The sequence below is a fragment of the Bactrocera dorsalis genome, chromosome 1 (assembly GCF_023373825.1).
Source record: "Bactrocera dorsalis isolate Fly_Bdor chromosome 1, ASM2337382v1, whole genome shotgun sequence".
Classification (NCBI taxonomy): Eukaryota; Metazoa; Arthropoda; class Insecta; order Diptera; family Tephritidae; genus Bactrocera; species Bactrocera dorsalis.
In genome coordinates this window covers 40,772,192-40,784,756 of record NC_064303.1, presented here as the reverse complement: position 1 = coordinate 40,784,756, position 12,565 = coordinate 40,772,192, and the positions used below count along the sequence as shown (strand labels likewise).

Below are 12,565 nucleotides of genomic sequence, written 5' to 3'. Positions count from 1 at the left end.
TCGGGTCTAAGCGAACATTTAATATATTAACAATTTATACTGATACTTTTGAAAGATCTCTAATATATTCAAGTGTTTGCAAAACTTTATACTGTAACAAGTAAGGAAGGGCTAAGTTCGGGTGTGACCGAACATTTTATACTCTCGCATGATAAAGGGATAATCAAAATTTCATTATCCGTCATTTACATATTTTTTTATTTTGCTGCAAAATTAATTAGATTAGTGTTCCTGAGATATGGTTTTTGGTCCATAAGTGGACGACAGTGGAAATGCCTGAAGGAAACGACTCTATAGAGTTTGGTTGATATATGTAGCTATAGTAGTTTCCAAAATATGTACAAAAAACTTAGTAAGGGACGGGGCCACGCCCACTTTTCCAAAAAAATTACGTGCAAATATGCCCCTCCCTAATGCGATCCTTTGCGCCAAATTTCAATTTAATATCTTTATTAATGGCTTAGTTATGACACTTTATAGGTTTTCGGTTTTCGCCATTTTGTGGGCGTGGCAGTGGGCCGATTTTGCCCATCTTCGAACTTAACCTTCTTATGGAGCCAAGAAATACGTGTACCAAGTTTCATCATGATATCTCAAGTTACAGCTTGCACGGACGGATGGACAGACAGACATCTGGATTTCAATTAGTCTCATCATTTTGATCACTTTGGTATATATAACGCTATATCTGACTCTTTTAGTTTTAGGACTTACAAACAACCGTTATGTGAACAAAACTATAATACTCTCTTTAGCAACTTTGTTGCGAGAGTATAAAAAAAGAATTAAGCATTCATTATTCGACGAAATCGTGAATGGATAATAAATGAGTAATATATGATATAAACTCAACTGAAGAAGCTAGATTTACCGTGCGATTCTGTACTGTGATACAGTCTCAAGGCTCTAAATTTGAGATTTTAAGTTAAAGGCAATTTTTGAGACTTGAGACGATTTTGCTATTCTGTAACCAGGTCTCAAATTTGAGGCAATATTTTGAGACTAACGCTAGAGACTGTTTAATGAATAGTAACTAGTCACAAATTGAGATTTTGCCTCAAAATGACTCAAATAGAGACTAGAGACTGGTTACAGAATCCCGCTGCTAATATAATGAGTTGATCTGAAAACGTGAAGGTATGTAGGGTTTAGATCGAAGTTTCCACCAATTACATACATATATACTTATACAGCGGTAAACCACATCAGTTTTAAGAAAACTTGTTTATCTATTTTTTTTTTTTTGGATTTGGATTTTTATTTACACATATTGTCAGGTTGTAAGTCGGAAATTATTACATAGGCTATATGTACTATGTATTGGGGGCAGAGGTAAATTTAATTAATTTTTACGTTGCTGAAGTATACTTGAGAACATATTTTCAAGCAATTTTATGAATATACATACATACGTAGTATGTAAGTATAAGTCACACAATGAACGATATGTTCGACTCAATATACATACTTACATACATACATACATTGTATATACAGTGGTCCAATGAAGTTTACATACGCCTAGTTTTATTAAATTACGACACGTTTATTTGTTTTAAAATGCATAAATTTTGTGTTTTTTTTTCAATCCATTTCAAAATATATATGTATATTTAACATTAAATATAGCATATCAAAATATTTTCTTTTTTTTACGCAAATAAAAAAAATTAATGATAAAGCTTAAAATGCGCCTAATTCTTATCAAAAAACATTTCAAAAATGGATAAATAAATGTATCTGAACATTTTAAGAAAATAATTTAATTTTTAAGTGTGCTTAAATCGGCTGTTAATAGCAGCCCCTTCAATTTACAACAGGATAACGACCCAAAATACACATTGTTTCTTATACGTGAATGGTTGTTATGCACCATGCACCAGACATGCCTATTCAAAATATCTGGAACTTTTTGGAAAACTGTATTCCAAAACATCGAATTTCATCAAAATAAGGCCAAAAAACTGGATAATCGACCTAGTGGGTCAAAATATCCGGAAATGTTACTAGAAATCGAGTGGGGAGCAAGCGTCGAGGTCTAGGAACAATAATAGCAACAAAATGTAGGCCTAAAACCGCTAAAACTATTGTAATTACTTTTGATTTATACAAATAGTCATTGGTGTACGTAAACTTTTTTGATAAGAATTAGGCGCATTTTAAACTTTAGCATTAATTTTTTTATTTGATATGCATTGTATGTAAATATGAGAGTAGTAGTACCTACATATACGTACAGTAATTCGAATACTAAGTTCACATATTTTCGGCAATAATCTATAATAATAATTGAAAATCTTATTATAGGTACTAATGTAATGGTGATAGGGGTCTATTTTGGGCACTGGCACATACTATTAAAAGAATAAAATGCGTTTTTAGTTGCATTAATGTAACTAATGTTCATTTTTATCCGAGTTCAGGTACAGAGATGCACCTTTATTACATACGAGTATTGGCCGATAAATGCGGTATATAGGAAAGCGGAATTTCAAAAATATTTCGATTCGGTAAAAGAAGGCTGGGAATATTTACCCGATTCAATCCATCATCTATATCAGAAAGAGATTCTCATTTCCTTTTATACCATCCTAGAGGTAAAATTTAATGTCCCTGACGAATTTAATTATTTATTTATGGCACTTTTAGTGGTTTTTAACAAAATCGTTACATATGTAGAGAGTGGAAGGAGTAATTATTCGATTTTACCTATTTTTCCACGGTCGTAAGAAGATTTGCCTTGTGCAAAATTGGGTCGTATAACTCGAATGGTTTGGGAGATATAAACAATATACCCATTAAGGACTGGGCCAAGCCCACATTTCCAAGATCAGACCACAAGTGTCCCTCTAATGTGATTTGTTGTACCGAATTGCAGTTTTGTATCTTAATTTGCTGCTTAGTTATGGCAAGTTATAGGTTTTCGTTTAATGGTGTTGTGGCAGTGGCGCCAAAGAACATGTGTATCAGGTTTCATCAAGATACATACTTATGTATCTTAAGTTGCAGCTTTAATGTTAATTTAAATAGCCTAAATTGAGCACCACCAATACTAAAAGCAATGCCAAATATCTGTCCCATAATCTCAAGTTTCGTATACTTATGCATCACGAAAATATGTTTACTTAAGATAAGGTATGTTAAAATTGATCATGCTATTTTTGGATTGCAGCTAATTATAAAGTTTGCCTCTTCAACGCCACTCTCAAAGTTGTATACGACATAAAAAGTTTTTTTCAATATAAATGTTCAAGCTCTGAGTTTCATTTGAATACGTGTCTAAGTATGTTGTTATATTTACATATATGTATACATATGTAAGTGTACATATCTGTGTGCTTGTAAACAATAACAGTATACAAGTGTGGCAGTTTATGAGCAAATCGTGTTTGTGTAAAAGTTTCGTTAAAGGCTTTAATATTTTTTGACCCAGTAAAGCGGTAATTTATTATTATACTCCTGTAACATATTGTCACCGTGTATAATAGTTTTATCCACTCAAAGTTTGTTTTTATCACCTGAATACTAAAAGTGCGATAAATACATATCGCTCATTTGCTGCAAGACCGGCATAATTCAAAAAACGTGATTTTGGAGTTTATGCTGCAGAATTGTTCGTTATATCATACTTCATGTTGAGTGAAAAATTCATATGAATACCTCTTATATGCTCCGCTTGAGAAGAGGTGTAAGGTTGGAGCCACCGTGTAAGGTTGTAGTAAGTTGAAAACTTTAAACGCGTTTTCTGGCGAATCGATTTTTTTGACTTATGCCGGTCTTGCAGCAAATGAGCGATATGTATGTATATGTATAAATAAATGCGTCAGAAACATTTTACATTGAAATATTGGTCAATTTAAATCTCATATACATAAATGGGAAGAGAATCTCTTTTCTGATAACAAAAAGCTTGTATGTCAATAGAAATATTTTTGAACTCCGGTTGACTTTATGCCGTATATATCGGCAAACATGTCAATTACCTTAATAAAAATCAATAAAAGCTTGCTCTAGACCCCATATAACTAACAAACCTTATGCACGTGAAGGGAGGGGTTAGGGTTTCAAGATAAAAAAAAAACTTTTTTTGCGAATTTATTTCTTAAATATGGATTAAGTAATTTTAATCGTACCTTTTGTACTTTATTGAGCACATTTTTGACAATATAGGTTAATTTTTTTATACACAAAATTGAAGCATAAGCCGGTAACAGAGCTTCGTCTAGAATGTCTTGGAAAAAAACAATTTGTGGTATTACCATAACTCGGTGGAAATTATCCGCAAATAAAACAACAAGAAAATTGAAATCAAATCTTCCTCCCAACGTTTTAATTTTTTTTTTGTCAAGTAGTTTTGAAATGACAGTGAACACGGACTTTGAAAAAGTAGTTTTGAGAAAACCCGTGTCTAAAGTTTATGAACTAAAAAAGTGACGAAAAAAATTAACCTACATATATAGTCAAAAATGTCAAAATTATTCAATCCATATTTAAGAAATAAATTCGCAAAAAAGTATTTTTTTCCTTGAAGCCCTAATCTCTCCCTGAAGGTATTTCCCGGACTTCATTCTGGCGAGTTAGAAGAGTATGAAATGTTCGTTAAACCCGAATTTAGCTCTTCCTTATTTGTTAATGATTGCATTCACTTACTTTAATTTGTACTTATATGTACATACATATGTACAGAATTTGTCCGGAAATTAGTAGGATTGATTTTCTTCCGCCGCGACTGTACTTCGGAGCATGCGCGCACGGACTGGATTCGGTAGAGGGTGTTCCTTTCTAACGAATGAGCGGCAGGTTAGTTGTCTCCTGGAGAGTCAGGACAAACATTTTCACGCGACGTTTCTGTAAGTGGTGCAGGCCGAAAATGCATTGTCCGTTAGAACAGAGGTACGCGATTAAATTCTATGTGAAACTCGGTAAATCCGCGACAGAGACGTTTTATATGATCAAGCAGACTTACCCAGATGTTGCTTTAGCAAGAAGTGGTGTGTTCCGGTGGCACAAGGCCTTTTTGGAGGGCCGGGAATAGGTCGCTGATGAATCAGCAAATCCAAAGGGACAATGGCATTGTCCACCAAGAATTTGTTCCTTCTGGACAAACCATCAACGGCAGGTATTGCGTGGATGTCCAAACGAAGGGTCAATCAGGTCCGACAATTTGAAAGTTTTTAAAGAATTGTAACGAATGGTTCTATAAATTTATTTAAATCGACTCAGTCCTGTGATTATCCGGACAAACCCTGTACATATATACATATACAGACGTACGTACATTTAAAGTCTGATAACATATTTTCTAAGTTAAATAATAGTCCAATGTCCAAATCTAATTCTTTGTACGCCTTGTAAATAAACAAAATACAAAACAAACGACATATTTATATATGTATATAACCGTACATATGTATGTGCACTTTAATTTTTATGAGAGTTCTATTATCATACATATGTACATACATATATATGGCCATAATTATTTAGTGATACTTTGTTTTACTAAAGAAACCGTATTTACAAGTATATGCAACAAGTATATTCGTTTAACGGGGTACTACAATCATGATGTTATATATGTATATATGTATGTAGTACATACATATCATTCAATAACTAACCGACGAATATTCAAGTTAAATTCCTTATATTATGCTCGCATTATCTTAGTTTAGCTTATTTTTTTACCTTACAGCCCTGACAGACGACAGCGCTAAATTGTATTAGCGGGCTTAATTTACATTTACTTGCGCATTTGTCCCATGGTAATGCAAATTTTAGTAGGCAACACTGCACAAAAATGGCCGACTTTTGCTATAGCTATTAACAGATGTCGATTGAATTATGTGCAAGTATATTAACAAAAAGAAATTTTAATATTTTTAGATTGCAGAAAATAAACAACGCACAGTTTGCTATCCATTTTCCAATATTCTTAACTTATTCACAAACTTTTTTTCGCATTACATTTGCACTCTATTATATTTGAACGTAGTTTATAATAAACGAATTTTTCGTTAAATTTATATTGATTTTCCAAAAATACCAAATTTCTATCAATAATTTCTATTAATAATTTCTCTTATTCATGTTTATTTCACTTTTTTTTAATAAATAAACAAATTACACAATCAGCTGTCTAAATGCATAAGTCTGCCGTTTGTCACCATAAAATTTCAATTAGAGTTTTGTATTTAGTTATACCATTTTTTAGATCGGTATTTTGTTTAGTTCTGCCGAACCAGATTATGATAATATTTAAATCTGCTTCTTACTTTTTTGTTTAAAATATGTAGACTTTTCTGTGTTTTGAAAATTTTTTTATTGAAATATTCTTAATACCATAAATACAGATAATTAAAAACATTAATTTAAAATATTAATCTTAACTGGAATTCGTTTGGTATGGCTAAGAACTACACTTTTCAGGATATTAGTCAACATCTGAGCTGTCTCAATGGAACTCAGATAGCATTTGTATCTGATAATAATGTGTCGTGATACTACCTCTGAGTAATGCCAAAAATAATGCAATTAGTTCAGACCTTCTCCTAGAACTAATACCTGACGTTCAAGAGCTTACGTTGGTCAAACCGTATTACATATGTATATGTATTTAAACCGAATCGATCTTCTGGTTGACTTTTTCCTATGTATGTACCTAATGTATAGCATTTAGTTTCTTTGTTAAGTATTTATATCTACATCTGTATTTATATCTAAGATGAAATACTTTGATCTATGACCAATAATCTAAGTTAATAAGATACCATACGTAAATGTAATCCATTCACGGTTTTGTCGAATAACGAATTTTGAGTTCTTACACAACGTTTTTTAATATAAAGACTAGTTCTAGTGGAACTTAGTACTCCCCTGCTCCCCTGCCTCCTTGTGATGTGTTTGAAACTCGCCGTGCTTTGGCGTATACAAATGCATATACATACACACACATAATACGTTACATAAAGTTAAGAGATAAGTTCGACAATTTACCAATGAGTTTTATTTTCATACATTTTATAAGCACAATATTGGAATCTATCTACTCTGATGTTAGAAGCTGTTTCTTGCTAATTCTGGATTATTTAAAACGAAAATAAAAATTTTCTTAAACGTAAGATTTTTTGTTCTGTAGTAAAGGGGTGTAGGGATCAAATCACCACATAAAAATTGCTGTAAGTGATCGAACATTTTTGAGCTCAAATTTGTAATCAGGAGACCTCAAATACTCCACAGACCTCTTGGCACATCAATAGCAAACTTTTACTTCAGTTTTTTAGTAGTATTATTAAATCCTCTTTCGTATCTATTAGTTCATGACTATCGTACAACTAACCCTGTGGGATATACTTACATACATACTTACATACGAGTATGTTTCTACTCTAGTGTTCGTAATCGATGGAACAAATAACCTTTAGACTATAAACTATTTAACAATTGGCTGCAACACTAATAGTTAGCAATAATATTTACAATTATTTCAAAACACATATACATAAATGACTTATAAGCTGGTTATTTATATTCAATACAATTGAACTAATTTACGTGTATGTTGTTGATTTCATTGCTTCGATTACTATCGAGCATTTGATTATCAATGACGAGGTTGCTCAGATTAATACAGATCTACTATACGATTATTTGCCACGAAAAGTGGAATGCAATTTCTGATTAAAATTTAATGATTAATGCGTATGGGTATAATTTCAACAAAATAAATTACTTCCTTGAAAGTAACAAAATGTATGTGAAGATTGTTAAATATTGGGTCTGTAATATTTGACCACAAAATGTTGCAATATAGCTTTAAAGCACATCCCTTGATATCGTAAGAAAATGCATTTTCGTTTCTATGTATCTGTTCTTTTTGTCCTCCCTATTTTAGAGCTGGATCTATACACATGTGGACCTCGTGTGAGCTCGATATGTGTTGGTCAACAAGAAGAACCGATCTAAGAGAGTGTGGGACGTAAGGTTGACCTACTTGATCTTGCGGATCATGTATTAGATCTAACTAAACACTGAACATTAGCCGTATCAACTATATTTTAGGGTAAATAAGGTTTCGGAAAACAGCACAGTTATTTGCTGGTAATGCGATCCTTCGTGGTCTTTCTAGTGAGGATCGGCTTACTTAATCTAGCTCTTTTACAGCACTGGACATCTTTAAATTTTCATAGTAAGACTTTTCAATTTAAATTTCGCGTAAAAACCCATTTGTCGAAGTGTTTTTTTCTAGGTTGGCATGATAGTCATTTCAAAACAATTATTAGTGTTTATTATAAGCTTGTGTTTCCGAAGTACATACATAAAGTTCATTCTGCGATTTTTAAAATGAGTGAAGTTAATCAATAAAGAAATTCCATTAGATTTTTGGTGCCGAAACGTTCAGATTCTTGGAAAGCGCCTTCGCTGATAATTGTTTGTCGCGACCAAGTGGTTTTGATTGGTACTTACAAACTATTCAAGGAGGGTCGAGAACGCGTTGATGACGAACCACGTACATGATGGCCATCAACATCAAATAAAATTGGTGCGTGAGGAACGACGATTAATGGTCCGAAATTTTAGCGGCATCGTTGGAATATCGATGGGACATTGAACCCATTTTGAAAGATTATTTGGCCCTAAGAAAAGTAAAAGCACGTTTAGTCGAATATCGTGACAAAACTGGACCGAAGCCGAAAGAACCACGCAAAAGCAGACCAAAAATCAAGGAAATGTGGGCAATTCTTTTGACAAACTGTCAACAAGGAACACTATTTGAGTGTTAAGCGTCGTTTTCCCGAACATATTCGTAAAACGAGGTCGGAATTATTGGTCGATAACTCTTGGTTTTTGCACCACGATAATGCATACTGCATTGATTCTTCGTGAGTATTTCGCCAATATCTTGCCGAGACCGCCGATTTGTTGTTGCTCTGTGTGACTTCAAGATATTCAGCAAACTCTAACGGCCGCTCCGGCGAAAACGTTTTGAGTCAATTGAAGACATTGCGCTACGCGCATTGAATGCTATTCTGGAAATTTACTTTAACAACTGTTTCGAGGATTGAAAAAAACGTTGTCACAAATATATTGGTGGGGAATTTTAAAATTATGAAAAAGTCTTACTATTTTTGCCAATAGTAGTAAATACTACTGCCATATATAACGTAATTTAATTACATAGACAAATTGCCATTATTAGCAGATTAATATATAAACATTTGTTTTTTCTCTTTATTTCATACGAAAACGGAACGCAATATGTTGAATAAACAGGCGGTCACTAACCTTAAAAAGGGTGTAAAAAGTTAATGCACCCTAATACATATTATCAGCGAAATTTCGAAGCTATTTATTGTGTGTATGTATTGCATATAGAACTGTTCTAGCCGCAGACATTCACTATATTTATAGAAATCTAAAGAAAATAACATTATTGTTTTTGATAATACGATCATATCACTTCACCTTTTTTCAAGTGATGACTTATGAATACAAATAAAGCAGGCATATGCATGGCATAATCTAATAAGGATCAGCAGAAAATTTTTTATTGCTCCATGCTTCTTGAGACGAGATACGGCCTATACTCAATTTACGCATCTTTGAATTGTCATTGTTTATAATGGAAAAAGTCGTTTGATAACAATATTTATAAAAATAAAATTTCCAATAAGAATTCAAATAATTTAGCCGAATAACTGATTATGCTCCTAAGCTATTGCTAATGTAACCTCAAATATGGGGGATTTACTTATGATATTACAATGATAATTCAGTGTTGTATTTGTACAAATAATAATATTCCGAAACAATCTGTATACATTTACATATGGAGATACGTAAAAGTGTTGTGTATATGTATTTATTTATAATAAATTAGTAGAGTTTAATTTAATGAGAATTGATTTGTTGTGCAGATAGGCTTTCGAGAATTACATAAATTACTATATAAGTATATAAACTTATATTGTCAGAAGCTTTTGGTTCATTATTGATTAGGAATTTAAAATTAAAGTGGGCGGCGGAACTCGTCAGAATCAAATTACAGTCATATGAAGCACCTTAGGAGTAGTGTATAGTAATTATTAAATTTTATCGGAACATTTTTATTAGAGAAGTATGTAAGTGGTAAGCTCAGGATAATTGAAAAAGAACTGCAAGCAAGAAGAATGTTGAATTGAAGAAGATGTTTGGTTCTGTATTGTAGTTATTAAGACTTTTCGTTACTGACTTGGCTATATAACTTAATCTCGTGACTCTGTGCCTATAAATATAGTTTTTTGTATGGAAATGTAAGCTTTTAAAAATTTTTTCTTTTATAAAAAGGCCAATACTTTTCTTGTTTGTGCACATAGTTTAATGAAATATGTGTTTATTGCTAGAGGCAAAGGTACTTTTATTGAAAAAAAATATATATCAAATAAAGTGTTAATTTTAGACCGCTCAATTGGGTGAAATTTTCATCTGTCTTTTTGATGATGGCAGTGGTTTTGTTCATCTAACGGTTCTTTGTATAACCTAAAGATAAGCGAGTTAGATATAAGGTTATATAAATGTATGAATGTTTAAAAGATCAGGAAGATGAGACATGTTGAAATCTGAGTGCCTGTCTGTCTGTATGTCCGAATGTGCAAGCGATAACTTGAGTAAAAATTAAAATATCTCAATGAAACACCGGACACGTGTTTCTAGGCAAAAAAGTGAGGACGAGTTCGTAGATGGGCGTAATCGGACCACACCACGCCTACAAATCTATAAATAGCCATAACTAAGCACTAAATTAAGATATACATATGTAAAACTGTAATTTAACAAAGGAGATCGCAGTAGCAAGGGGCACTTGTGGGCTAAAAATTAAAAGAAATTGGCATGCGTCCCCGTCTTCTGATAGCTTTAATGTACATATCTCCTAAAGTACTCAAGGCACAATATGTATACTATTTCGCTGAGGAAAACTCACTTGAGCAGCCCTTATGACACTGCAAAATTGGATGAAATTTAACCTATACTACGGATTCGTTAAAAATGATATAAATGCGATAATACTCTAGAACCCTCAATTTTACACCTGGGATGATACAAAATTCTATAGGAGCTTTTACTTAAAAGTGTAAAATTTCCGGTTACACCCGAACTTAGCCTTTCCTTACTTGTTTTCTGCTTATTTGGTATGTGTTCGAAGAGCTATTTGCAAAAGTTGGCATTTTTTAACGTTTGCTTTCTCTTTATTTTAAATGAAATAAAATTTTACTTGCCAAAAATTATTTTTTTTAAAACCTCAGAAATAAAATTTAAGGTTAAGATTCCAATCGAGGAAGCCGATATTTATTAAACCAAAATCAAAAATATGGCAAATATAATTTTTTTATTTCTAAGAATTTAAAATGTGCATAAAATATGTCCAATTCATTCAGAAATAAAGTCTGTCTAATGCCAATTATGATTTCAAGATTATAATTTGACCTCTGGACTTTCCTTTAAAACGATTTTAATATTCTAATAATTGAAAAGTTTTATAGCATAATGGAAATATAAAAATTTATGGATGTCGTGAACATGGTATTATACATACTTTCTTTCGTTATCAAGCCTATAAAAGTCACTACCTAGCAACACTGCAATTTGTCGAAAATTATCAGTATTTGTAAATTGTACTCGTATTGAGACCTTTTGAAGTGACCGAAAGCGCTCGAGTAAAATAGATGATGAATGATTCAATACCATTTGTTAGATTTTAGTTTAAAATAATCGGTTACACCCGAACTGAGCCTTTACTTACTTAGTTTTAATTATTTCTTTCAAATATTAAATGCATAAATGTGTATATAAAACGACAATACAACAATATATGATACCGATTGTGTTTAGTTTATAGAAATATTCCATCACCTCATTTGGCAAAAATCTACGAAAGAAGAAATTAATGAAACGAAAGCAACTTAAGAATCTACAAAATCACTGAAATGTCTCTAAATTTATTTTTTCACTTGACAAGACTTTCTCAATACAATTTCAATTGAAATTAATTACAAAAATATTTTGGTTGTTTTAAAATTAGAATGTATGACATCAATTTCAATTTATAAGTTGTAATCCGGATTATAATCCTTCACTATTTATTATTAAAAACATACACAGTTCTTCAAAATTTCCAGACATACTTAACACCAATATCGACCACAAATTAATATATGTAGTTGTATAAGAACAATACTGGAAACAATAGTATAAGGATGATTGCTAAAACAGAAATATTTTGTATCTTAATCTATCGTGTGTATCTATTAGAACTGCTATTTTCGCCATTACACAATGTTTACAATGAACTTTAACAATTTGTGCGGATGTTATTTGTGAATTGAGTTAATAACCATCAATAATATTTTATTTTAAACAGAGGGGAGAAATTTGATATAAGATTTTAATTTTTATTTAATATAATAATCTTCATGTTTCAAGTAAATTTTTATTTCCTCCCTTAAAAACTATTTCTGGATTCGTCCATGTTTTAAATGTAATTAAGTTGTTTGCATTTTTGTGTAATGATTTATATCCAATTTACTTT

At 31.8% G+C, this 12,565-nt stretch overlaps 1 protein-coding gene across 2 annotated transcripts in view; it reads left to right on the top strand.

Moving 5' to 3' along the window:
• Window positions 1-12,565, top strand: part of LOC105228524 (ATP-binding cassette sub-family G member 4) — an 81,576-nt gene that overhangs the window by 5,877 nt on the left and 63,134 nt on the right. The window lies entirely within an intron of this gene.